The 26,630-nt window shown below is 34.7% G+C and overlaps 1 long non-coding RNA gene across 2 annotated transcripts in view; it reads left to right on the top strand.

Moving 5' to 3' along the window:
- The first annotated feature begins 10,773 nt into the window (after positions 1 to 10,773).
- Positions 10,774 to 26,630, top strand: part of LOC143673543 (uncharacterized) — a 52,105-nt gene continuing 36,248 nt past the window's right edge. For both annotated transcript variants that reach the window (XR_013170433.1, XR_013170432.1), the window contains exons 1-2: positions 10,774 to 10,907; positions 14,507 to 14,873. This is a non-coding gene — a long non-coding RNA (uncharacterized LOC143673543). The remainder of the gene's footprint in view (positions 10,908 to 14,506; positions 14,874 to 26,630) is intronic.

Genomic DNA, 26,630 nt, shown 5'->3' with positions numbered 1-26,630 from the left:
GACAACTGAATCTAACTAACACACTCGGTTTGGGCTTTGGACCATTTTTTGCCTTCTTAACTGGAACCCAGATCTATATCAGTCATGGTTCTTCAGAAGAAAAGAACTAAGTGGAGATTGTATGTATATAATTTATTTTAAGAAGTTGCCTTGTGTGATTGTGGAGGCTGGCAACTCGAGCAGGAGTTGCTGATATTGCAATCTTGAGATAGAATTTCTTTTCCAGGAAACTTTCATGTTTGCTCTTTAGGGCTTCAACTGATTGAACAGGGCCCACCTACATTACAGAAGCTAATCTACATAAAGCCAACTGATTATAGAAGTTAGCCACACCTATAAAATACTTTCATTGCAAAAATACCTAGATTAATGTTCGGTTAAATAACTGGAAACTATAATTTAGCAAAATTGACAGGTAATACTAACCATCACAATGCCCATGATGTTGAAAGCCACAAGCTAAGGATTAGAAACAAAAAGATAACTGGAGCTTGGGTCCCCAATGGCATCGCTGAGGCACTGCTCCAACCCTGGACCACTGTAGATCTAAACTTCTCGTTTCACAAGAAAACTAAGTCCTTAGCAATTTAGGTACTTCGGTTTGTAATTTCTTGTGCTTATAGCCAAAGGTGCTCATCATTAATACTGGAGTTTTCTTCATGGAGACATAAAGTGAATCTTGATTGACTATAACTTTTAATAAAACATGAGAAGGATGAAGATGAAAATTGCACAATATTTTAAGATGAGATGTAATTCAAGGTGTTATTTTGGGGGTATGTTAAATATGTACAGCTTCTAGGCAGAGGGGCAGGAGGAATTAGTAAAGCAAGCAGAACTAGTGAGTCATGGAAGTAGTTGACCCATTTCAGTTGAGTAACTACCCTTTTTAAGCCTCCCCTTTAGAAAACAGCAATATACTCCTAAGCCCTTTCTCTATTTAAGACAATCTGAAAAATTTTATTTTATTGTTTGCATGTAATGAAGAAATGTGCAGGATTATGAGGAGGAACTATTTTGGTTACCAACTTGATTGCACAAATGTTCTGCTTACTCTATGAATTTAAGGTCACTTGTAGATCTGTCAGAGTGACTTCATGAATCTATGTTTAAAAATACTAGAAAGATAATAGTACGTACTGCAATTTCACTTTTGAAGGAAGAATGAATATTCCTCCCAAATAACATGGAATCAGTTATTATTTCCTGATAAATTATATATCTTGAATAATCACTTCATAAGACTGTGGAGCTAAAAGGGAATTTTAAGAGGATGTTGCTCACCTTTTTTTTTTTTACATATGAGAAAATCAAGTTCTATAACAGTAACTGAATAACCCAATTACCTTCACTCAATTCAATTATTTTTAAAAGGTTAATATTTCCAGTTGCAAACAATACTTGAATTGCCTTCCCTCAACTTACAATTAAAAATAACTATGAAAATCATATCTGTGCGGTATGAGTATAGAGGTTTAAAATAGAAATCTAAGAGAAGAATCTCTATAGCCAAATAGGAATACCTTAGATTCCCTCATTCAGTTGTTGTTAAGAAGGGAAAGCTTATCTAATTGCCTTATAGCTAAATAAATACTGTCCTTTCTTTCTTCTGTTTCCTCACCCAAGCTAATTGTTAGAATAGCAATAGGCATTAAAGCCACTTTCTCATATATTAAAAGAGTTTATTTTAATGCTATGTATAAGTCTGTGTCAAGTTGCAATGAAAGAGATATTTTCCATTGCTCGTTGTAGTGGGTTGAAGCTATATGTGTGCTAAAAACACGCTCAGAAATTTAACCTATTCCTGTGGGTATAAATCCATTGTAAGCAAGAACTTTTGATGAGATTTAGTTCAGTTAAAATGTGTCCCACCTCAATCAGGATAGGTCTGAATCTTATTACTACAGTCCTTTATAAGAGAATGAAATTCAGGTAGAGAGAAAAGCCACAGGAAGAGAAAGACTGGACATTGATGAAACATAAAAGAGAAGGGACAGACCAGGAGACACTGCCATGTGTCTTGCCATGTGACAGAGGAGCCAAGCCCCAGCAGCCATCCCCAGAATGCTGGTCTTCAGGAGGAAAGCATTGCCTTCATGAGGCTTTGATTTAGACTTTTCTCCAGGCTCAAACATGCAAGGAAATAAATTCCCATCGTTTAACCCAACCCATTTCATGGTATTGGGGCAACCTAGAAAACTAAAGCTCTTGTTCCCTCAGCATCCCTTGGATCTGGGAGATCAATGAAATTTACAAAGTTCTTATCAATAAGATTGTGTTGTATGATATATATAGTGTCTCCTCCCTGGCCAACCACTGACTTCAGCCTTGTCCCCTCCTCAGACTTCCCTCCTTGCAACTCCCTGGAAGCACACAGAATTTTAGTCATAACCTTTAATGGTGCCTGCCCTGAGTGTATTGTGTTTTGAGCAAAGAGCACATGCTGAGATTATTTCCCAAAACTTGCACACAATTCTCTGGGGTTCATCAATCTTTGTCCCTCTGCCTTATAATATGTAAAGAGTGAATTTCTTGTTGTCTTGCTGTTCACTGAACGACAAGGAATTTTCACCCTGGCATTTAGCACATCTTTCTTTGGAATCTCAGTAGGCCGAGATGTGGGGCAGGTTGGGGCAGTCCTGACCGGGTCTATCCCTATGTATTCTTTCAGGGAGAGTCCTGCTGTGGTTCAGGGACAAAACATCTTTATCTTTTCTAGGATTCCTGTGGCTCAAAGTACCCTACAGCTGCTGTGCAAAATTTCTTTCCACTAATGTCAAAAACCAAAGATAAGTAAAGATTACAGAAAGAGTTTGGTTGACAAATTAACTGAAGATCAATTCTTGTAGGAGCAACATACAAAATATCTTCAACTCATGCTTTTTTTCATCTATAGACTTAGCATTGGTTAAAAGAGCAAGCAATCACATCCTACAGCTCTTTATCTTTTGTTGGAGAGGGTCAATAACTTTTATTAAACTCAATAATTTCTCCTCCATTATTCCATTGCTCATGTCTACTGCATTTTTTTGGAGGGGGGGTTATCTACCCAGAAACTCTAATTTCTAGTATAAACCACAGCTAAGGATATGGGTATTGCATAGCTGAAAAAATAACAACATCATAATCAAAGACAAGCATAGGAAGAGCAGTCCATGATTGGAGAGAGGAGAGAAAACATGAAAAACATAGATTCTTTCTTTTATTGGCACATATATTATCTAAGAAAGACATAAAATTATGCAAACAGAGTAAAAGACAATTTTGCATCTTTCTATGCCAATGGTTCCTACTCTGAGTTCCATGATGAGTTTTAAGTATCTTTGTGTATTTGCTCATATATATGCAGTAAACAGTGCTATTTAATTTCAAGAAATAGAAACAAAAATTGGCATATAAAACAAAGAATATGGAAAGACATAAGAAGAAATTCCCATGGAAACAATTACAACAAGAACTTGAGTGCCATTTAAATCTCTCCCCCTGTCATTTCCTCCTCACTTTTTTGTATGTACTGGTTTCAATACACAGTACTATCCTTCCCTCTCAGAGAATTCATGTAATGCGCACCTTAGGTGGCTAAGGACAATTTCTGGTTCACTATTGTGCCTCTTGATCCTCTTGCCCCATGCAGCCTATACTGGGTTGTTACTCTATTTTACTTCTTTACTTCAAAGTTGTAATCTTTATTTATGCTCTTACTCAGATAACAATAGCATTCTAAGTCTTTTAAAATTTATTTCTATGGATGTTTTGGCCACCTTTCAACTGGCTATGGTTAAGTAGTCCTGCAGCTTTCAGACTCTAATCTGAGCCTTGTCAGTCCATATTTCTTTCAATAAACCACAATTTCTTCTGGAGCAATCTCTTGGTATGTTGTAGCAGTTTAAAAGCATATCATTTTTCAAATAGTATGATTCATTGAATTAATATTTATTGAGCACCTACTATGACTCAAGAATAGAGTGAAGGAAATCTTTGTCCACTTGGAGTTTGTATTCCAATGGGGGACAGACTATAGGAAATACATAAATAAAAATAAATATACATGCTTATGAAGGCAATGGAGAGTAATAAATAAGGAGAGGAGAAAGTACCTTGAGCTAAGGAAACACCTAGGGTAGTCGTTTAGACCTTATTGCTGGACTGACGCTTGTGCAAAGACCTGAAGGAGGCCAAGGATGATTCAGGCAGAAATCTGAAGTTAAGCATCCCAGCTAGAGCAAATAATAGCAGGTGTAAAAATCTCAGATATGGGAGGACACTTGCTGTGCTAGAGGAACCCCAAGGTGATCAGTATTGCTCAGGTGCAGTGTTCGAGGGGAAGAGTAGGGGAGAAAGTGAAAGCACTGATAGGGTGTGGAGTACAGAGCAGATCTTGTATATCTGTGAGACATTCGCCTTCTACTCTGAAGGGGTAGAAGACCAGCCAATGGTTGGTCTTGAGCAGAATATTGGCATGATTCATTCTTTCATTCATTCTTCAAATGTGTAGTGGAAACCTCTTACATACTTAGAGGGACGAGGCGTGTTGTAGGGACACCATTATTCTGCCTCTCCCAGGAGAGAAATAAATGGAATGCATAAGTGTGGAAAACATGCTGACTACTGTGTTGAGAATAGATTGCAAAGGAGTCCGGCTGCAAGCCAGTAGAGTGGTCTCTGCATAACTCACATTAGTTTTGTCTACCAGCCAGGCACTTCTGGACTACAAAGCAGATTTTTTCCCTTTTAATCCTATAGTTAGGAATAGACTTATTTTTTGTAAAACCATGGTCTGTATCCCATGGGAAGTGTTATCAAAATAGACTGAATATTTCAATATGTTAAAATTTCAACTGGGACATTATATTTTGTTCTGCAATTTACCATGAAAAAAAGTATTAGAATGCTTAAGGAGGAAAATCAATTTTTTCTACATAAAATTATATTCGTATGGCCTAAAAAAAATATACTTTCAATCTCGGAGTAAAATCCAAACTTATTCTTGTCTCTAGTCCTAGAAATTCTTAACTCCTGCCTATCTCTCTTTCTTCAGCATTTCATTTGCTTGCTTGATTCCAGCCATTGCCATCTTCTTTCTGCTACTGAAACACATGGAGAGTGTCCCTGTCTCTTCTTCAAGAAATGTTTTAAGCTGTTTCCTTCCTGACCGGTAGGTCTCAACTTGAATGTTATTTACTAATCTTCAGGGAAGGCTTTTCAGACCATTGAACCCAAAGCTTTTTTCTTTTAATTTTTTTTATTAATTAAAAAAAATTACATGAAAGAAACATAAACATCCTTAATATGTGATCATTCCATTCTACATATATAATCAGTAATTCACAATATCATCACATAGTTGCATATTCATCATCATGATAATTTCTTAGACCATTTGCATCAATACAGAAAAAGAAATAAAAAGACAACAGAAAAATAAAATGAAAACCGAAAAAAAAAAAACATACACACCATACCCCTTACTCCTCCCTTTCATTGATCACTAGCATTTCAAACTAAATTCATTTTAACATTTGTTCCCCCTATTATTTATTTTTATTCCATATGTTCTACTCATCTGTTGGCAAGGTAGCGAAAAGGAGCATCAGACACAAGGTTTTCACAATCACACAGTCACACTGTGAAAGCTACACCATTATACAATCAGCATCAAGAAACATGGCTAGTGGAACACAGCTCTACATTATCAGGCAGTTCCCTCCAGCTTCTCCATTTCCTCTTGGATAACAAGGTGATATCTTCTTAATGCGTAAGAATAACCTCCAGGATAACCTCTTGACTCTGTTTGGAATCTCTCAGCCATTGAAACTTTGTCTCATTTCACTCTTCCCCCTTTTGGTTGAGAGGATTTTCTCAATCCCTTGATGCTGATTCCCAGCTCATTCTTGGATTTCTGTCCCACGTTGCCAGGAAGGTCCACACCCCTGGGATTCATGTCCCACGTAGACAGGGGGAGGGTGGTGAGTTTGCTTGTTGTGTTGGCTGGAGAGAGAGGCCACATCTGAGCAACAAAAGAGGTTCTCTTGGGGGTGACTCTTAGGCCTAATTTTAAATAGGCTTGACCTATCCTTTGAGGGGTTAAGTTTCATATGAACAAACCCCAAGACTGGAGACTCAGCCTATAGCTTTGGTTGTCCACACTGCTTGTGAGAATATCAAGAATTCCTTCCTCAGGGACTGCTCCAAATGATCACTGTACTTTTCAAAGGCATACCACCAGGATGAGACTGCTGAAAATGGAAGATATCAAAGCATTCTAGACTCATCAGAAACTCTAGGCTGAATGATGACAAAGTGGAGGGCATTCTCCTATTCTGAGTGAACCACGTATAGTACCCACCCATTTGGAAAAAGACAAGTGTTTAGAGAATGTCATCATGCTCATGAGAGCTGAAGATCTCGCATCAACAGTATAGGACCTGCATTTCAGGTCCACCAATAATTTGGCAATCCCAAGAAATACCTAAGAAATAGCTATCCTGTGAGTAGCATATTTGGAATGGCCTGATTGGGGCTTCCCCAGAGGGTTGCTAGATACCTGTCCAAGGACCTGTGGGGTCATCTCCACTTTATACCCTTAGAGGCTGGCAAGGGACTCCCCCACACCTCCTCTTACTGCCACTTGCTCTTTATGTTTCTTTATAAAATTTGACACATCAAAAAAAAAAAAAAAAAGAATTCCTTCCCCATCCCACACTTGTTCAGTTGCTCTTTTTCAAATGGGGAAAAATAAATTTAAAAAAAGTATATAAAATACATGCATATACATTTTTTATTCATTAAGACTATATGTTCAATTACTTATTTCAGCATCTTTATGTAGTATCCCATACTGATAAGTAAAATGTTTAAGATAAGGTGTTCATTGGCTGTTCTGCCTTTCTCAAAAAATAGTTTACAAAATACACCAAATAATTTTCTTAACGTAAAATGACAATGTTTGTTATACTCACAACACATATTTCCCAATTGTTAGTAGTTTTATTAAATAACAGGAATTACTGTGTCTGAGAAATCATGATGCTTCATATTTTTAAGTTTCAAAGTTGAAAATCTTGGTAATCAAAATATCATTGATCTATTTCAATTGATAATAAAACAAGAAGCACACTCAGAGTAGAAGTTAAAGAGGCTCCTTAAAATGTCCCACAATATTTTCAGTGACTTAGAATATAACCTGGTGTTCTTTCTAATATATCCTACTTAATGGGAAGATGTAGATTTTGCACTTTATCTTGCTCTTGCTTGCTTCTGATCATTCTATCTTCAACAGCGTACAAACGACTTTTCATGTTTTAGAAATATTCTGATTAAATAAAGCGTCAAGCTATAAAGGCAAAGATATAAAGTTAGTCTTCATCAGTGAAAAACTTTTTTTTTCAAAATTCTTCACGGGCAATAAAAATTAGGGGGAAATAAATAGGAACTACCGATTTTGGAAGCAGAATAACAGTGGTAAGAAAAAAAGCTAAGTAGGCAATGATCCAAGGTTAATTTCAAATAATTTTAGTTAATTTTGTTTTTCACATAATCTTTGAAAATAATGTTTGTTTTTCTGCTTATGAGTAGAAAATATTATGTCTAGAAAATGTACTGTCTATATTTTACTGTATCGTGACCACATTCTTTGTATATAGCATTTTTAATATTTCTGTGTAAGCGAGCACTGATAGGATAGAAAATCCTCATAGTTCAACAGCTTGGCTCAATAAAGCATTTAAAAGATATTAAGCAGTACAACAAAATCTACAAAATATGGAGAACTCAATTTTACCAAAAACAAAACAAAACGAAACAAAATCTACATGCCACAAAACTATAAGCTTTATTGAAAGGCACAAAGTCTCCCTGAATACATTATGAAGATCTACCATATCCCTGAATGGGAAGACCTAATATATTAAATAATCAATTTTTCTGCACCTTCAGTTAATTGACATAGTCAACGTGCTTTCAAAATATTTCCAAATTATTTTTACTTAAGTTGATTCTCACTTCAGCTGGGAAAATAGCATGCAACAATAGAAGATGAAAAATATTTGGAAGAGCAAAATGAAGTGAATGTGCTTTATCAGTTACCAAAATTTATTTCCAAAGTTGTAGTTAAATACTCAAACATAAATCAATATAATTTTAAGTAGATTTATTGTTATGGGGAAAATTTAGTGACTATAGGTGCTGATAACACAGATTATTCAACAAATGATATTGGGGCAATTGTGTATATATCTGGAAAACAATCTAAAATTAGATCCCCATCTCAAAGCCTTAAAAAAATTCAAATAGATTATGGGGTCTAAGGAAAACTTTAAAACTATTGAAGTACTAGAAGAAAAAACACATTTTTTTTTCTAAAATAAAGGTTAGAGAATCTTTCTAAGACATGAATGAAATCCAGAAGCCACAGTAGCAAAGATTAGACAAAACACTAAGAAACTTCTGAAAGACCCCATAAATAAGATTGGAAGGTGCGTTCAGGTCTATCTAGTCACCAAATCAGATTGAGGTGGAGGGTGGGGTGGGACTTCAGGCCTCAAGGAAAGAAAGGAGGTCTCCGTAGGAAGAAGACTCTTAAATTAGTGTACAATTCCAAGAGAGTTTTAGCCAGCCTGATGGGAGTTCTCAAGCCAAAGTCACACCTGGAGCGCCACCAGTTCTCCATGGAAAGAGACTGCCCTAGTGCCCCTGCCCGCTCAGTCATCCATTGGGGACCATAAGCCAGAAGCATCGTCTTGGAGCAAATATGGTACAAGATCCAGAGGCACCCGGTGCCGTGAGCCACTATTGCTTCCCACAGTAGGAGATGATTTGAATAGCATGTTTTCATATTCATCCCAGAAGACAAAAGAAAGCCAAATATAGATCATTAAGAATAAAATAATCCAATAGAAAATAGGTAAGGATATGAGCAGAATTTATGTAAAAAACATTTATATCACATAATCTATGAAACTATGCTTCCCTTAATTTTCTTCACCCAATAAAATAAAAAGTGACAGATGAATATCAATTTTCTCCTATCACATTTAAACATTAAAAATTTAAAAATAGAGTCATTTGTGAGCCATGGTGTCATTTGAGGGACTTATTTGGGCCAGGGACCCGTCTGGAGGTTGTAAAACTACCACTGTTTTAGTTGAACAAGTCTACTTGCAGTTTTCGGCGGCAGTATAATTTGTAAAGGTGAAAACGTTTGGGTTACCTTAAATGTCCACCACTACAGGAATGATTAGATAGTTTATTAGAAGAATAAACTCTTTTTGCTTTAGTTTACTTATTGATAAAATAAAGATAATATTAGTTCCCAACACACAGATTTTTTTCTGAGGATTTACATATTGTATTTAAAGTACTCAGATCAATAACTAGTATATAGTAAGAACCCAATATTAGATATTGATGAGTATTATGGAATATTGTGCAATTGGAAAAAATAATAAGGCATGTAAGCATACAAAGAATTGGAAGAAATTCCTCATTTTTATTGACAAAGAAGGAAGTGGCAGAAAAATATTAATACAATGTTGTTTTATGTAAAAACAATATTGAAAGAGAGTGTATGTGAATGTATGCGTGTGCACAAAAAATTATCTGAACAGATACTCCATAAACTCTTAACAGTGATTTACTCTGGGTCAAGGGAAGAAGCAGCCTAGGTGGGGAGTTCCACTATTTACTCCATTAAGTTCTATATTTTAGGTTGACGCTTTTAAAAACAAGCACATGTTTTGTAATTTATTAAATTAAGAAAGAAAAAATTAGCAAAATTCCAAATAAAATATACATCTATGTTACGTATAACAAAGATGCATTTAAGAAACAAGGTAAACCTAAAAATTTCACCTGTAAATATGTAATAATAGCCTAAATATTATTTTTCAAATGTTTTATCACCCCTAAAAAAGCAATAAATATTTTGTTCTGGTTTGTTTTATGTTTTCTCCCTGAGGTTTCAATGTTTTAGAAATTCTGTATCTTTAAATCACTAGAAAAATGGAAAAAAGAAAACCAAGTCTAAATTAGAAATTAGTGGTGTAGATAAAAGTCAGATATGAATTCTGCTACCAGAAGTTTTAGCAATATCCCTAACCCTGCCTTCAGCATATGTTGTTATATGTCCCTACTCATTCTGCTAATTTTTTTTAAAAATAAATCACTGTGGAGCCCAGAGCAGCCTCTACTTCTTGGAAACTTTTATTCAAGCCATTTGCTTCAAGGTTGTTAAACTAATAATGGCTCCTATCTTCATGATCAACTGATCGTTTCCATGATTTGAATGGGGACAGTAATAATATCCCATGGGTTTAGACAGAGGAATTTAAATATTTCCCAAACTTGACCAACTAGATAGAGTGCTTTCCTAGGACTTTTGTAATTGGAAATTGCGTGGGAATCTCTCTTCTCCAGTAGCTAAACTTTCAGAATGTGAGCCAAACCTGAATTTGTCCTAATGTCCCACAATTTGCCCCAGTCTGCACAGAACACAGTAATATAAAAAGCCACTGTATAGCTAATATAGTTTACTTTATACAAGCCTGGTAGTAAAGCGTAGTCCTCATTCTTGAGGATGAAATATGTTGCTCTTATCAAATCTTTTTGGTATCTTTGTGCAACTCCAAGCCTCCTCGGATATATTGCGATTATTTGGAATAATGTGTCGATCTAACTAAACGTCAAGATCCTACTGCTATGAGTTCACCAAATCAGGTGGGAAGCCTTCTTGTCAGAATTCAGCCCACGTCATCAGGGTGTGCCATACCACCCTGGAACCTCACACTCTCCCACGCTATTACGAACAATGCATAGCAACAAATTCTCCATTCGAGGGACATGCAGGGCACAGCTGTGCCAACGCCCTACAAAGAGAATCCCTGAAGGTTTTCTTCCCACATGAAAAGAAGGTAAATATGGTGATTCTGATTCTCACAAATTCCCCCCATAAACACATCATTGTAAATGGGAGTTCAAGAATCTTTGGAAAGTTGTGCTCGCTGCTTTGAAGGGTCTGAAGCTTGTATTAACCACTGGACTTAGTAAAGAGCTTCCATATTCACAGAAGATGAGTGAAAGAAATTTTGTTGTCTCATGGAATGTGTTCTCAGTTCATAGGTTCATTTCTACTGCATAGCAGCAAATTGAGGTCCCTGTTACTGTTTTTTTATTTTTTTATTTTTTCCTGTTTCTGTTTTTTCTAAGGTAGCGCACCACAGTTTTCCTTAGTCATTACCCTACTTTCATCTTTTGTGGAATTGGTCATATACAACCCAATCACATCAAGGTAATGGAAGGGAGGAATTTTATCTATATTGGACTGGTTTTTCTTTCTCTTCTGTGCATTTGACTTGTTCAATTATTTATGTATCCACCTAACAGTAATATGAAGACAAGAAGCATCATTTGTATCAATATTTACAAATTGAAAAGTATTATCTTATAAACATTCTTTCACTTAATCTTAACAATGATTTTGTGAGGTAGGTATTCACCAGTCCCATTTTGCTGGGACAAAAATGAAAATTTATATAATGAGTTCAAAGTATGAATCACAAAATAAATATTTAAATGCGTATTTATTTACTCCTCGTCAACGGCACAAAGTTAATTAAATAAATTCATCTCTCCGATTTGTTAAATGTCTTCAGAACAGATGAAAATATGTATTTACAATGCAGTTATGTTGCATTCAACATAATTCAATCTTTCTCTTTGGAGGTTGACAGATTTCTAGTTAGACAAGGATAAATGAGGGGAATATGCCTGTTAAACTCAATGTCTAGCCAATCATAGCCAGAGAAAAAGAAGTTGTTGTTTAGGATGGTGTAGTTTTTTATTTAGCTCTAAAAATATAATAATTAGACATCAACAAATACTTCTTGAAGATGAGAAGAGAAGCATCAGTTTGCAATTGAAAATTACTTTGTGAAAAGATGTCTGAAAATAAGCCAAATGTTGAATAGTTACATAGAGTATTTATCTTTAATCCAGTACCTAATATGGAATCTTTGACCTTTTTCTTTTTTTTTTTTTACAAAAAACTGAAATTATAGAGGATATCAAAGTAAAATTCATCTTGTACCATCCAGTTATTGACTTAGTTCAATCTAGCTAACCTGGATTCCTAAAATTCCTCAAAGCAATTTTTTTTTTTGAATTTAGTAAAGTAAATCTTTCTACATCACTAACTTGAAGCAAAACCAATTGAAGAAAAGTCTAGGTGAAATAAAATTCTGGAAATATGATAGGCTTTAAGTAATTCATTGAAAAGAATCATTTTGAAACAAATCCTTCAGTAATATTATTTAAAATCGGAAATTCATTTTCTGTTTATAGCTTCAGATTTAAAAACTGTTAAAGATGCGAGCTTTTGAGCCATAAATGCAAATATAAAAGAAAGGTTACTTTAACTTTGATTTAATGCAATGCTCTCTTTTTATATAATATTGGTTACCTTTCTAAACATCATTCAACTCTATTTGAACTTCTTTTTCCACTGTTTCTCAAATAACACTTTCTTAGTTAAAAAGTTTTTATGGTGAGCTTCCAAATTTTCAGTTTCATCTTAATATACTATTAATGCCAAAATAACTGAGCACAAAACTTGTTACAGCCATAGCCTTTAAAACATGTGACCTCACATGAAGAAAAATATGTCTAGTGTGAAGAAACTTTAAAAATTATTTTTATCCACAAAATCTGTAAGAATACCAGGTACCTATTTTGGCAAATATATGTTTGATTCACACTTAACTCCTCCACTCTGGTTTAAATGTCATTTTTAACTTGTTCAACACTACTCAACTAACATGAATAAAACATCTTATATTATATAATAATCAGCTGCATGTTTGTCAGGTAACCTTAAATGTCCTCATAAGCTTTAAACATGCCCTATAATGTCAATTCACAGTCAATGTCAACATGATGGACCCTTATTTTCTCTATTCTTTGTAATCACATCACTATCATCCCTAGTGATGCAATTTCATAGACTACCGTAAAACACATCTTGTTTTTCCTAAGGAAATTTAAAGCAAAACAAAGGGAGATACAATAATAATAATAATGATAACAATAATAATAGTGCTTAAATGTTTACAAAATGCTATAATATCCGTTATATCGTCTAACCCTCTCCGTAATCCAGTAGTTAAGCCGGGCAAGCTATTATCCCTCTTTTATAGAGAAAGAAACTAGGACTCATAAAGTTTAAGTGACGTGTCCAAAGTCACTTTGTTAATACATGGAAGAGCAGGCATGAAGGTTGAGCTAGAATTAGAATTCCAAGGTCAGTGCTTTTCCTATTCTACAAAATAGCAACACTGCTTTGATACAACTTCAAACTTTAATAAGAACAAAACATTTTCTTGTTGCTATATCTAATAAGCAAAGTGCAGCATTTTCACTGCAGTACTGAAACGGAATGAATTGGCCGTGATCTTTTTTGATGGTGCTTACAGTATGTATATTATTTATGAGATAAAAAATAAATTTAGATGCTAACAGTTTAAAAAATATCAAGCAGTATTGAAATAGTTTATAAAAGAAGTAATGACATATTGGCATTTTCTCTGTTGTTATTGTTGTTGTTTTTTTTTTTGGCTAGATTTTAGCAGATGAAAATTATCCAGATGGTTTCAAAGCACAGAAAATATCTCAGCTCAATGCCTGTTTTAAAATCTATGCACCCATTAGCCTTATATTTTTAAAATAAACACAAGTATCAAGGAAGAAGCATATAATATACATCTCACTATTTTAATTATTAAACCAACAAGCAATTATGTTGGTGTAATAAAATATAATTTGTAGCAATATATTATATAAGTTGCTTATAAAGTTCACAAGTTCAAAAACTTTTGGTGCTCAATTTCAACATTGGCTATCTCACTTTAGTAATGATTTAGCTTGAAGGTGCAAAACACTTCTAAGGAGTGTTCCTGTAACTCTATTGACAAGCTAGCCGTCTACTTAGCCATCTATTCCTTAGAGCCTAGAAAGAATAAGTCTGAACATCCTAATGCAATACATACTATTCCTCTTCCAGGATTTTAGTAATCTGAAATAAAATAGAGGAAAATGAACATTTATACAATGTTGAAATTATTTAAATAATTTCAGTTATTATTGAAATCAAATTTTCCTGTATAAAGTTTTTTCTGAAACTTTCTGTCAATTTAGATATTTAAGTTCTCCTACATTGCCATGAAAAATCTGAGAATGTTTCACTCATTTATACCTTTCCTTTTTATAATTCTGGAAATATTAAATGCCTTCTTAATATACCAGAACTTACATTTTAAATAGACTTTGAAAAAAATATCCTATCAATATTTAATATGTAAAATAATGATCCCCTTATACCATGAGAATTCTTTAAGGTACCAAAATTTCAATTATTTAGATTAATACAGATCATATATTATCATAAACTGGAATGTTGGCATATGACCTTCTTTTGTATTAATCTTCGTAACTATAATGGAATGCTTTGACATTTCAGGCTATGAGAGTGGCTCACTCTTCACAGCATGGATGGTCACCTTACAGCTCTGAAAATGTTCCTTGTGATTGTGTTAAAAGTGTGATTTTGAGAATCAGACATCTTCTACTGCAGCTATGCATTTATGGAGATCCAGGTGATTCTAGGGATTGTAATCATGCTGTAGCAAAAGAAACTTCCAGATATTGAAAAAGAGAGAACTTTATTATGCCAAGGAACAAACAAATACCTACAGCAACGAAAGGAGGGAGGAAGATTTCTATCTAGGACAAGATGATAATTTCAAGCAGAATTAAATACTTGTAAAATCTACATTTTCTTATAAGAAGAAAGATGTTATATACATTCAAGAGAAGGAAATTTACGGGTAACATTAGAATTGTACTACTCCAAAGATAAACAACCTGTCTCTTTATTTCAGCAAAAGTTAGCTATTATCTACGAGGACTTCCTATATGATACATTTTGTTGATAAGCGATCTAAAGCTCAGCAAGATGAAGTAATTTGTCCAAGTAATGGTTGGGAGGCAGAATTCAAACTGAGAACTATTTACCTCCAATGACGGTGTCCCTCCTACTGTATTCTTTGAAATGATATTCTGAAACTTTTTTGCCTGTTTATAAACATCTAGACAGAACTATATTTTTCAATGCTCATTTTTACCCAAATATACAAAAAAGTATTGAAAATATGTGCCATAAATTTGACTGACCTAATGTGATGCTATTTGCTCTTGTCTCCTGATTGGTGTTATACAAAATGCAAATGCGTAACAAGTATGTGGTTATCTGCTTTCAATAATACTTGTTGTATAAATAGATTATATAATAAGGACTTTACAAAATGTCTTTTGAAAATTGTTAAAATCAATAAATATTTAAGTCCTTTGTCCAAAAAAGTCATGTGAAATGGACTAGTAACAACATTAAATAAGTTTGGATGGTCACTAGTGGTCAGCGGGTATCCACAGGAAGTCAGGTATCCGCCACAGACTCTGGTATGAGCAGGGTGCTTGGCATTGCATAGCCTGGTAACCTCAGTGATTAAGGGATTAAGGGGAAAGAGAGGACACCAACTGGAAATCGAATCAGTTCCCTTTTACTGTGCCAAAAATTCAGCAGAAGCCTGACAGACATTGTGATTGATCAATGTGTTTATGCGTGTACTCATACAGACAAATGCACATTGAAACATTGAAAGGAAAGATACTGCAGATAAGCAATCGTTAAAAACCCGGAGTTGCTGGCTATTTATTGATGTTGCTAAGCACCCAGATATATTTCACTATGTAATTAAATGTGACAAAAATAATAATTTTTGTACTCGTTGTATTATTGGAAGGAACACAGGAGGTGATAACAGTGGATTCTGTTGAATAACGTAGGTGCACTTTGGGGAGATTGAAATCACATACGTCACATCACAGACATTAGGAAATGGGATCTAGGGTCGGACGAGCTGTACCTATAGCCACATGGCCCTGGGCCCAATCCCAGCTTCCTTGTCTCTCAAAGGGAAGTCGTAATGATGCCTCTTTTATTGGGTGAGTAGGGGATTAAAAATGAGACAAGTCACATTGTGTGTTCAGCACATGCCTGGCTTTCTAGTGAGTATTCAATACATTTTAAATGCTCTTACAGTTTCTGAGAGTACATCTCCAGTGAATACTAACATTTCTGGAGAACTTTACTCAAAAAGAAAAACATAAAAAGGGGGTTAAGAGCTTGACATATTCTCATTATTTTTAACTATTACTATCATATCGTTAGGATTTACATACTGCCTGGAATACCTGTAAGTATCGAAACCCACAGCATGTTGATAAAAGTTTGCTTAATAAATATATATGTTTAACATCTTTGATGAGCCTTTTTGAGAGTTTATTATACAATACAGCTAATTTTCAGTAATAAAAAGGCAAAAACATCAAAGGTTTTCATTAAAAGGGTTTAGCTCATTTTGTCTGCAAGAAAGACAAAAAAATATAGCTCCTTCAAAAATTAGAATATGGTTCCAAAGAGCATGTAAATTTGGAGGGTTTATCTTACCTGAACTTTTGAACCTGTTGAAAATTCCGCTTGAGAATCTTTCTGTCATTATTTCTCTATCTTTGAAATATTGGTACCGTCTCTCCCCATTTTCTTTCTTTTTATTTCCTCAAGGATTGAATACTTCATTTTTCTCTTATATGAACTTCAAATATAACTGCTATTTATTCTTCCATAGAACGGCTCATCTGCTTAACTACAGTGACAGCAAACCTTCAGATTTACTGAAGGAATGTACCTTATTCAAAACAAAATAAGCTCCTTCACTTACAGGTCCTGATTGTATCTCTCCTGATTTTCACAAATTCTTGTTTTTACCCATTTTAATGAAGCATACTTGCCCGTGAAATGCCTTTAGACCTTTTTCATTACCTACAGTACATGTAAAATATGATTGTTTAAGCCTAAATTGACTAAGGAAACTTAAAATCAGGCCAAGAAATAATTATGTTATTAAATCACATCAATTTGTTTCATAAAAGTGTTTTTTTCTTCAACTTCTTTAAATTCTTCAGTGCCAATGGGAAGGTAGTGAACAGCAACTGTTGGTAGAAATTAATGTCCCTTTTTGCAAAACCTGGCCTACTGGATATTTGAATCAAATAAAAAACACTGCTAAAGGAAGAGTCTGTTTCTGCTGGGCAAGTGATCCCTTCTCCCCATGCTTTTGGATTTGCCTGCTCAGTTGAAAATACTATCGTTACTGATAGAAAAAAAAATAGAACAGAAAACCATCACTTGTTTGTACCACTCAATGAGACCAATGAAATCAGTCAAATTTGGTTGATGGTATATTGAGGGCAATCTACGTACATTACTAACATCGGCGTATTATTCTCAATGATGGAGCTGAAACAGACAATGACACTAAATATCTGTCACTCTGAATAAATTATTTAACTTTTCTGAAAGGTGGTGCCTTCAGTAGCACATTGGTTTTTCCATACCAACATTTTAAGATTGTAAATTGAAGGCTAATTGCCAAAAGATGGAAACCAAACCAAGTGCCCACCAACAGAAGAGTGGATTAACAAAATGTGGTATATACATACAATGGAACATTGTGCAGCAGTAAGATGAAATGATGTCGTGAAGCAGTTGACAAGATGGATGAGCCTTGAGGACATAATGCTGAGTGAAATAAGCCAGATATAAAATGATACATAATGTATGATTCCACTTTTATGACCATGGTAAAGGTAAAATCCAAGGCTTATAATACAGAACATGGGAGACCCAGAGATACATGGAAATGGAAGCTGGAAATGGGTGAACAGTTAGCTAATGAGGTTGAATTTAAAAGTAAGGGAATAGATAGAAGTAGAGGTGGTTCCCTAGTGGGTCTATAGGTAATATGACCATATTGAAGGTGAACGTCATTGAGAGGGATTGTATAGACCCATGTGTCTCACTGATTAACACTAGAAATACAAATAAGTTATTGTATGAACTACTTCAAGGTATGAACCTTGTACAAAGACTAAATAAACTTGGGGCATGGGGGAAAACTGCTGTGCATGCTGTGGGCTGTTTTTAACAGAAAATCATCAACACTGCCACAGCAATACTAGGGGTAAATACTGGGGGAGGGATAAGAGTAAGGGGGAGATTTGGATTTTCTGTTTGGTGAGACTGTGTTTATTGATTATCTTCCTCATGGGAACAATAAAATTATCTAAAATTGAGTTGGTAAAAAGCGGTTGGACATCATATATGATGCCTAATGAATGGAGGTGGCTGAAGGATGCACTGACTTAGATTGGCAAATGATGGTGTATACATGTGACCGAATATTGTGCTGCTACAAAAAGATACGGAATTGTGAGGCATGTAACATTGTGAATGAACCAGTGGGACATGGCAAAATAAGCCAGAGATAGAAGAGCAAATATTGTATGGTCTCATTTGAAAAACACTTATAAGAAACGGGGTCTAGATTGTAAGCTCCTATAGCAGTCACATTTAGCCTAGAGTGGTAATTGTTAGTTCTAGAATTTGAGGGGCTGTTTTATATATGTAAAATCTGGTATCTGGAGATAAGAATGAAGCTGATCAGGTCGGGATTAAGGTAATTCAGAATACAGAGGTAAGGAAGACATTGTCTGTATTTTAGAACCTCATCTACTCTTTGAGACCAAAGGAAGAAAGGTTTATTTTGTCCGGAACCTAAATTTTCTGTAGCACATAATCTAACTCAACCTGTCTGGATAGATCATTAAACTATCTAAACACAGTGGCCCCAGAATTAGAATGAGGGCCTGTAATCCTGTATAGTTTAAAAGATATGTCCCAGAATATATTAAGTGGAAAATAAAAAAAATAAATTGGCAAAGTCCTTAAAGGGATGGGAGAAAAAGTGTGAAACTATTAAACTTTACCACTGGGGAAACACCTAAAACATTAGGGGCACCCAAATGAAAAGGCCAAGCCCTTGATTTTGAGACTTGCTCTTGTGAAACATATGTATGTAGTGGAGAAGCTTAGCCTACCTATAGGTATGCCTAAGAGTCACTTCCAAAGGACCTCTTTTGTTGCTCAGCTGTGGCCACTTTCTTTCTAAGCCCAACTCTGCAAGTGAAATCATTACACCCTATGTGGGACATGATCCAGGAGTGAAAATCTCCCTGCTGTCCTGGGAGATGACTCCCACAGATGAGCCTGGCCCTGGCACCATGGGATCAACAATTCCATCCTGACCTAAGGAAAAAAAGAAATGTAACCATTAAGGTATCAGTGGCTGAGAGTTCAAATAGAGTCAAGAGGCTACTCTGGAGGTCACTCTTACTCAAGTTAGACATTGCTACCTATCATAACTTGTCAAATCCCAACCAAAACCATTTCTGCCAATCCTGAAGAACATCTTGGTTGTTACAAAAGATTCTGCAAAGGTTCGATGCACTAGGATAACTTTCCAGAAACCTACAACCTCCAAATGGGTTCCTGAACCAAATAAGTCCTGAAATAGAAAGGGGCCACCCTCTCTAGAACCTGAACTAGTTCCACCCCCAATTCCCTATTATCAACAGTCCCTTCTGACGTGAAAAACTTAGAACCGGCATACTCCAAATACCCCTAAAAAGTGGGAGAAAGATCAAAGGTGATGGTGGAGTTAGGCAGAGAAGGTAGGGTTTAGCAAATGAGTAAGATTACTGTATCACTATATTGATATTTCTTTTAGTCTCCAGTATCTTAGGACAGCCAGAAGTAAAAATCTAAAATTCTGGAATTGTAGCCATATCAAACTCTGAAATTTGTTCTACAACTAGTTGTTGTAATGTGCTCTGAAATTTATTGCTTTTTTGTATATACGTTATTTTCACAAAAAAGAAAAAAAGGGGAGTGTGATGATAAATGCACAGCTATATGATGGTATTATGAACCATTGATTATACACTTTAGATGATTACATGGTATGTGAATATATAATACATATCAATACAAATAAACAATTAAAAAAATTAAAGACTAGTATACCCACTAATTAAGGGAATGATGGTAGAGTTTACTTCTTTGTCTTTGAATAAATAGTGTAAAATGCATACCCATTAAAATAGAAATATGTGATGTTTTCTTTTCCTTTTTTCTTTTTTTGTATTTTTGTGTATCTCTTAATGTTTTAATAACTGTTATACTTAATATTACTAGAATACTCTCCCTAATATAAATATTTGAAATACTTCTTTAAAGCATATTCAAATAAAGGTCAAATGAGAAAATTTAATTGAATGATAAAACATTCCTAAATTGTGATAGGTACCTAGGAAATTAGAGAGGATTCTAATAACAACACTTGCCATTGTTGAATACTTACAAAATGTCCAGTATTACGCTAATCACTTAGGTCCATTACAAATAATTTCCCTGTAAAAGTGTACTTTGATAACTAGTTTATACTCCAAATCTGGATACTTTTGAGAACAAAAGGGTCATATTAATAATCACACTAGGAACACAGGCTCAAACTGGGATTGTCCTGGGAAAATCAGGCATAAGATCACCTTATCTATTTATACAGGCATATATATGTTATAAATGTTTGTATAAGCAAGGAAATGTACCAGGGCATGAAAACTGCCTACCATAGTGGACAGAATTGGACGCACCAATGGGAAGTAAAATTATAAGCTTTTAATTTATTATTTCATTTGCCTACAAAAACAAATGTATTGTTTTGAAATTTGAAATAACATTAAATATTAAAAAGATAGATGATTTAAAAAGATCTCCCAATAACCTTAAGAAAGGAGTCAGAAATGTTCTGTTTCATAGATGAGAAAATTAAAGTAAAAATGTTGAAATAGGGTGGGCTACGGTGGCTCAGCAGGCAGGAATGCTTGCCTGTGATGCCAGAGGACCCGGGTTCGATTCCCGGTGCCTGCCCATGTTAAAAAAAAAAAAAATGTTGAAATAAACATTTCCCAAGGATTACACACTGAGTAAGTTGCAGAGCTGAGACCATAATATGTGCTAATAAGCATTATACCACACTCCCCATGAAAAGAATTCTTAGTTGAGCATTATGGTAGTTAGATTCAGTTGTCAAGCTGGCCAGGTGAAGGTGCCTAGTTCTATTGCTGTGAACATGAGCAGATGGCATGTGAACCTCATATGTTGCTGATTATACCTGCAGACGACTAGGAGGTGTGCCTGCTGCAATGAATGATGTTTGACTTAACTGGCTAGTGCTTAAATGAGGGACTCAACGTAGCACAGCCCAAGCAGTTCAGCATATCTCATCTCAGCACCTGCAGCTCAGCCCAGGCCTTTGAAGACGCAGAAAGGAATCACCCCGGGGGAAGTTGTTGAAACCCAGAGGCCTGGAGAGAAGGCCAGCAGAGATTGCCCTGTGCCTTCCCGCATAAGAAAGACCTCAGTTGAAAGTTAGCTGCCTTTCCTCTGAAGAACTAATGAAATAAATCCCCTCTTATTAAAAGCCAATCCTTCTCTGGTGTGTTACATTCTGGCAGCTAGCAAACTACAACAAGCATTGCCTGAATTCATGCTTCTCTATTATAGATACCAGATAAAGCAACTTTAACAATTTCAATTATCAGATTTTTTTCCTTAGGTAATTCATAAATCAAGAACAGTATTCCATGCTTCCATTATTAAAGCAATCCTTTGTGACATGCATCTCGTAAATACCATGCAAATGTTTTTCTAAGTTGAAGCACCCAACTTAATCCAGTATATGAAAATGAAAAATATGTTGCCAGCATTAAATATATACTACTGCTTTAATATATACTGAATCTGTAGTTTCCACTGAAGTTCACAGAAATGCTACCTTAAGGCACATTCAAATAAACATTAAGTAAAAAATTTTAGTGAACGATAAACCATTCCTAAATTATGGGTAATATAAATGAAGCATTTTCATTGTTAAGAGATGGTTTGGGTTGTGTAAAAATGAGAACATTGGGTGGGCCACGGTGGCTCAGCAGGCAGAGTTCTCACCTGCCATGCCAGAGACCAGGGTTCGATTCCAGGTGCCTACTCATGCAAAAAGGATAGATAATATTTTGACATATTAGGTGACATATTCCTTTATTGTGTGTTTGGATGTATAGACCATTTTTTTCTGATCGCTAAGCAAAAAAAAAAAAAAAAAAAATTAGAAATCAAGTACAGATATAGTAAAAAACCAAAGCCAGAAGAGACATCTTTCTCATGCATATTTTGGCTTCCTGAACATCATTTAAAATACTCCCTTTCACGTAAATGAAAACTTATATAGTATAATTTAATATTCATTTAAAAGGTAACTAGTACAATGAGACTATTAACAAAGATCCATGTGAAGACAGCATAGGGAAATAATGACAATGTGCCATCAAAATAGTGACCGTGTAGAGAGTCATTTCTTGCCCCAGGGTCGAAGTCAGGAAGTGAATACCTGAATTTGGGTACACACAGACTTAGTGCAGAGGGTCCTCTGACAAAGCTGTTAATTTTGTTGGAGGGACACAACCATTCCTTGACAATTCTGCAAGAAGATAGCTAGAAAATAAACACCCAACCTCAATTTCTTCATCGCAACCCAGTGGGCAAAGGACCCCATTGATCAAACCCATCTATTTCAGCCTACAGGGACAAAGAAGGGGTATAAATGATGGAGAGTGGGTCTAGAGTGGCAAACGAAGAGGGACAGCATATTTCCTAAAACTGGATCCTCACTTTTGATATATGGTTCAAGATAGATTGAGTTATGTACCCCAGAAAAAAATGGATTCTTAATCTCCTTCCTCTGGGTGTGAATCCAATGCACATAGGACCTGCTAAAGATGCTATTTTTTAGGTACGATGTCGTGAACTGAAGCAGAATGGATTCTAATCCTATTACTGAGGCCTTAAAAGGGAAAAGCTACAGTGGGGCAGAAACAGTAGTCAGTGGACATCACCACCTGACTGGAATGTCAAGTAACCCAAGTATTGCTGGCCAGCCAGAGTGCTACCGGCCTGGGTGGAAGCAATCCTTCTAACCTCTGAAACTGTGAGCCAATAAATTCATAAAGTTTACGTCAACTTTGTTATATAGTATTTGTTTTAATAGCCTGGAAATTAAGACAGATTCTAGTATTTGTATATCTAATCACCCTTCTTACTCTTACTCAAGTTTATTTTAGACACATGTTCAAACTGTTGCATGTTACCAGAAGATTAAAAACAAAAAAAGTCTAACTGGTCAGAGACCTTCCTAAAAAATTTAAAGTTAGTAATGCAAATGCATATAAAACAATTTTTTATTTCATCCACTGCAATTTATACCTGTAACAAAATTTTAAAAATATTTAAATGAACACAGTTAAGAAAATTAAGAACTAGAAAATTCAAATGAATGGGAACTGATAGTCTAATTCATTAGTTATCAACTACATGAAATATTAGTTAGATGCTATTTTTATCAATTCAATTGCCAGATTTTTCTTTTAGTTGCTAATATCAATTGCTGCTCAGTTTGCAGTAATAACATCAGTATTATGTACTTCAATTAAGCACGTAAATTAAAGAAGTATTACGGAAATGTATATACACAGTCTAAAACTATTGGTAACTTGTGACTCAGTGGTTCCTCCTTAAGGAATCTTATTTGAAGGAATCCATAAAAGGGTATTGTGTATGTTCACACATGTTCACTGTTCATTGCATTGATGCTAAATTGGACAATAGTAAAATAAATTATGATGCCTCTATATAAAGGAATATAAGTTTTGTTTATAAAAACTTTTCAATGAAATGTAAAAATGCTTAGATTAAGTGGAAAAAGCAAAACTTTAAAAACCATTATGTATAGAGGAAAGGAAATAAAAGACAACTGTGGTTATCTTGATACAGTAAAACTAGTGCTAATTTCTATTACCTGTCTTATTTGAATGTTCCAGATGTTTTACAATGGTCCGTGTTCCTTTTATGATTTTAAAGATAAGGTAATTAATTAGATAAAAGAATATTAGTCAGATACATTCACCAATAAAAGTTCTACCTAGAAGTGTGGGTTATATTTGGGTTATAGCTCTGTGGAGACAAGTAGATATAAATGTATAGTCTTATCTATCTGTGTGTATGCATGTGCGTAACTATATTGTATAGAGAAACTCTGTACAAGAAAAGTGGGCTTAGTAATTTGCCATCACATATATGCTTTACAGCTTTGTAGGTACACGTACACATTTGTGTGCTTTTTATGTCAAGAAGTTTATAATGTTTTCATGGGTGTCAATTTTACATATGACATTCAGAAAGCTCAAGGATTTTGTTCATTTATTTCTTCTTGATGATAAGACAAAACTTCCCGAACAAAGAAACAGACATTTTCTTCTAGCAATATGAGGGGAAATAGTAGCTCTTTCCCAAGTGTTCAAATCACCTTTAAAAAATCTATAGCAGTCCAAAATATTAGATAAGAGTTTCGCTGCATCAAGTATCTGATTCTTGTGGTGGACACAGTATAATGATTACTAGGAAACTATCCATGTTTTTCTTGACTGATGACCTATTTTAGAATCAGGAAGGCCTTCATCCAAGGGAAGTTGCTTTACACGTGTTTGTTTCCTTTTTCATCACTTACAGTTTACTTAGAAGATTTACAGAATAAGGAAGCTTTTACTTTCATTTTCTAATTATATTCCCATATGAGGATATATGGTATTAGCAATTTTTACATGATTAATCTGTTTTTAACAATAAACCATTTTAGGGGTATAATAAATAGATAAAAAATATATTTGAATTATCAGTGTGTATTATTTTTATAATTCCAATTTTACTTATAGTTTATCAGTCAACATTTTATGTTTTATTTGAAGTTCACATATGCATAACACTAAAAGGGTCAGATATAAAAAAATATGTAATCAATAGTTAAAATGACTGTACCTGCTGAATTTTAGTCATTATCCATTAATTTTGTTTAAAAATTCTATCAATGTGTATTACTATCAACTATTAGTCAACAAACCATTCTCTTTTGAGATCCATATTTACATTAAGAGCAAAGCAAATGTAATTGAACCTCAGAAGCCATTGGTGTTCTGCTACTTATGTTTTAGCTCTAACATGAAGGTAGCAATTTAGCATCATGCTATAAATAGAAAAATATAGTGCATGGCATTGGCTGACCTTATGTTTTTAATGTTCCCTTCAGGGTAAGGTATGACATAACCTAATTACAGTGGTGGAGTTTTCACTGAAGGGAAAAATCGTTGTTATTTATTTGACGATAAAGTAATCAGCCTCTCTACCATGGAGAAATGTATATTACTAATTAAGCTAGCCACTGGAATTTATTTAAAAATTAGGGAAGGCACTACTGTTATCACATTAAAGAAGTCAGTACAATACAATGCACATTTAAATTATGCATTAATTAAGCATATTTACAGTTCCCTTTCTAAAAATAGTTACAACATATTCACCAGGGATTTCAAAATGAAGCATAAATCATTCCAAGATTTAGATGTTGTAGCTTGTTGAGTAGTTTAGATTATAAAAGAAAAAATGAATCGCAATAATAAATGAGAAACATAGTAGTTCTTTAAATATCAGTGTCTTTAAAATGAGAGCACATTTACAATATTTGTTTAAAAGCATAAATGAGTATTAATACTGTGGAGTTCCCTGTTGATGACAAATTCCCATATTTTGAACTACTAAAATATAGGGGAGAATTTAGTAGATGAATATGACACAAATGATTCAGTAGAACATAAGTCCTTCAGGATGTGGAGACTGATTTTATTGTAAACAAGTATACAAACACCTGAACACCCGGTATTTGTAATTACAGAGCTGGGGAATCCAAGGCCATCACTCCTGACCCAGAACCCTTGTACGGTCTATCAGGAGAGAAAGACAATACAACAATTAATACAATTTATTAAATAACCCTAAGTGTGAATGTGATGGGAAGGAAAGTGTTAAGGGAGGATAAGCAATGGGGATCTGACTTAGTTTGTAGAGGTATCAGGAAAGGTTTCCCACTTGAAAGGCCTTCTGATCTGAGAATAGAAGGATGGGAACAATTTAGTAAATACGACGGGGACAGAGAGCATTCGTGTAGCGTGCACAGCAAGTATTGAGGCTAGAAGGAGGAGAGTCAAAGGATGTGCAAATAAATAATTGAAAAAAAATCTAGAATGAGTGGAAAGAAGATAATAGGTAATCATTCTTCTACATATTAGCTGTGTGACCTTGAACTAGTCACTGAAGCTTTTCAGTAAATTTTTCTCTTTTCAGAAACTTGAGAGTTGTCCTAGAATTTTGTACTCACTGGAGTCAGTTTTGGGTTGAACCTCATACATTGCCATTTATGTAGGTAAAAATTCATCGACCTCATGTAACTTAGAAGAGGTGCTACCAATTTCATATTCCTGAAAGGTATTGAATTTCTGTAATTAAGTTAGATAAACATTAGTCCAACAGTATTTAAAACACTTCTACTCTTTTTAGCCAGGCATTTTTAAACTCATGCTTGTAACCTTCTGGCAGAGCTTCTCTTCATCATTACCACAAAACAGACCTTGCCCCTCAGAGTCACTCGTCTGATGATGTCTGTATTTAAGGCTGTGGGTAACTG

This window comes from Tamandua tetradactyla, chromosome 2 (genome assembly GCF_023851605.1).
Source record: "Tamandua tetradactyla isolate mTamTet1 chromosome 2, mTamTet1.pri, whole genome shotgun sequence".
In the NCBI taxonomy this organism is placed as follows: domain Eukaryota; kingdom Metazoa; phylum Chordata; class Mammalia; order Pilosa; family Myrmecophagidae; genus Tamandua; species Tamandua tetradactyla.
The sequence above is the reverse complement of the archived record's forward strand: the minus strand, read 5'-3'. Positions and strand labels throughout refer to the sequence as shown.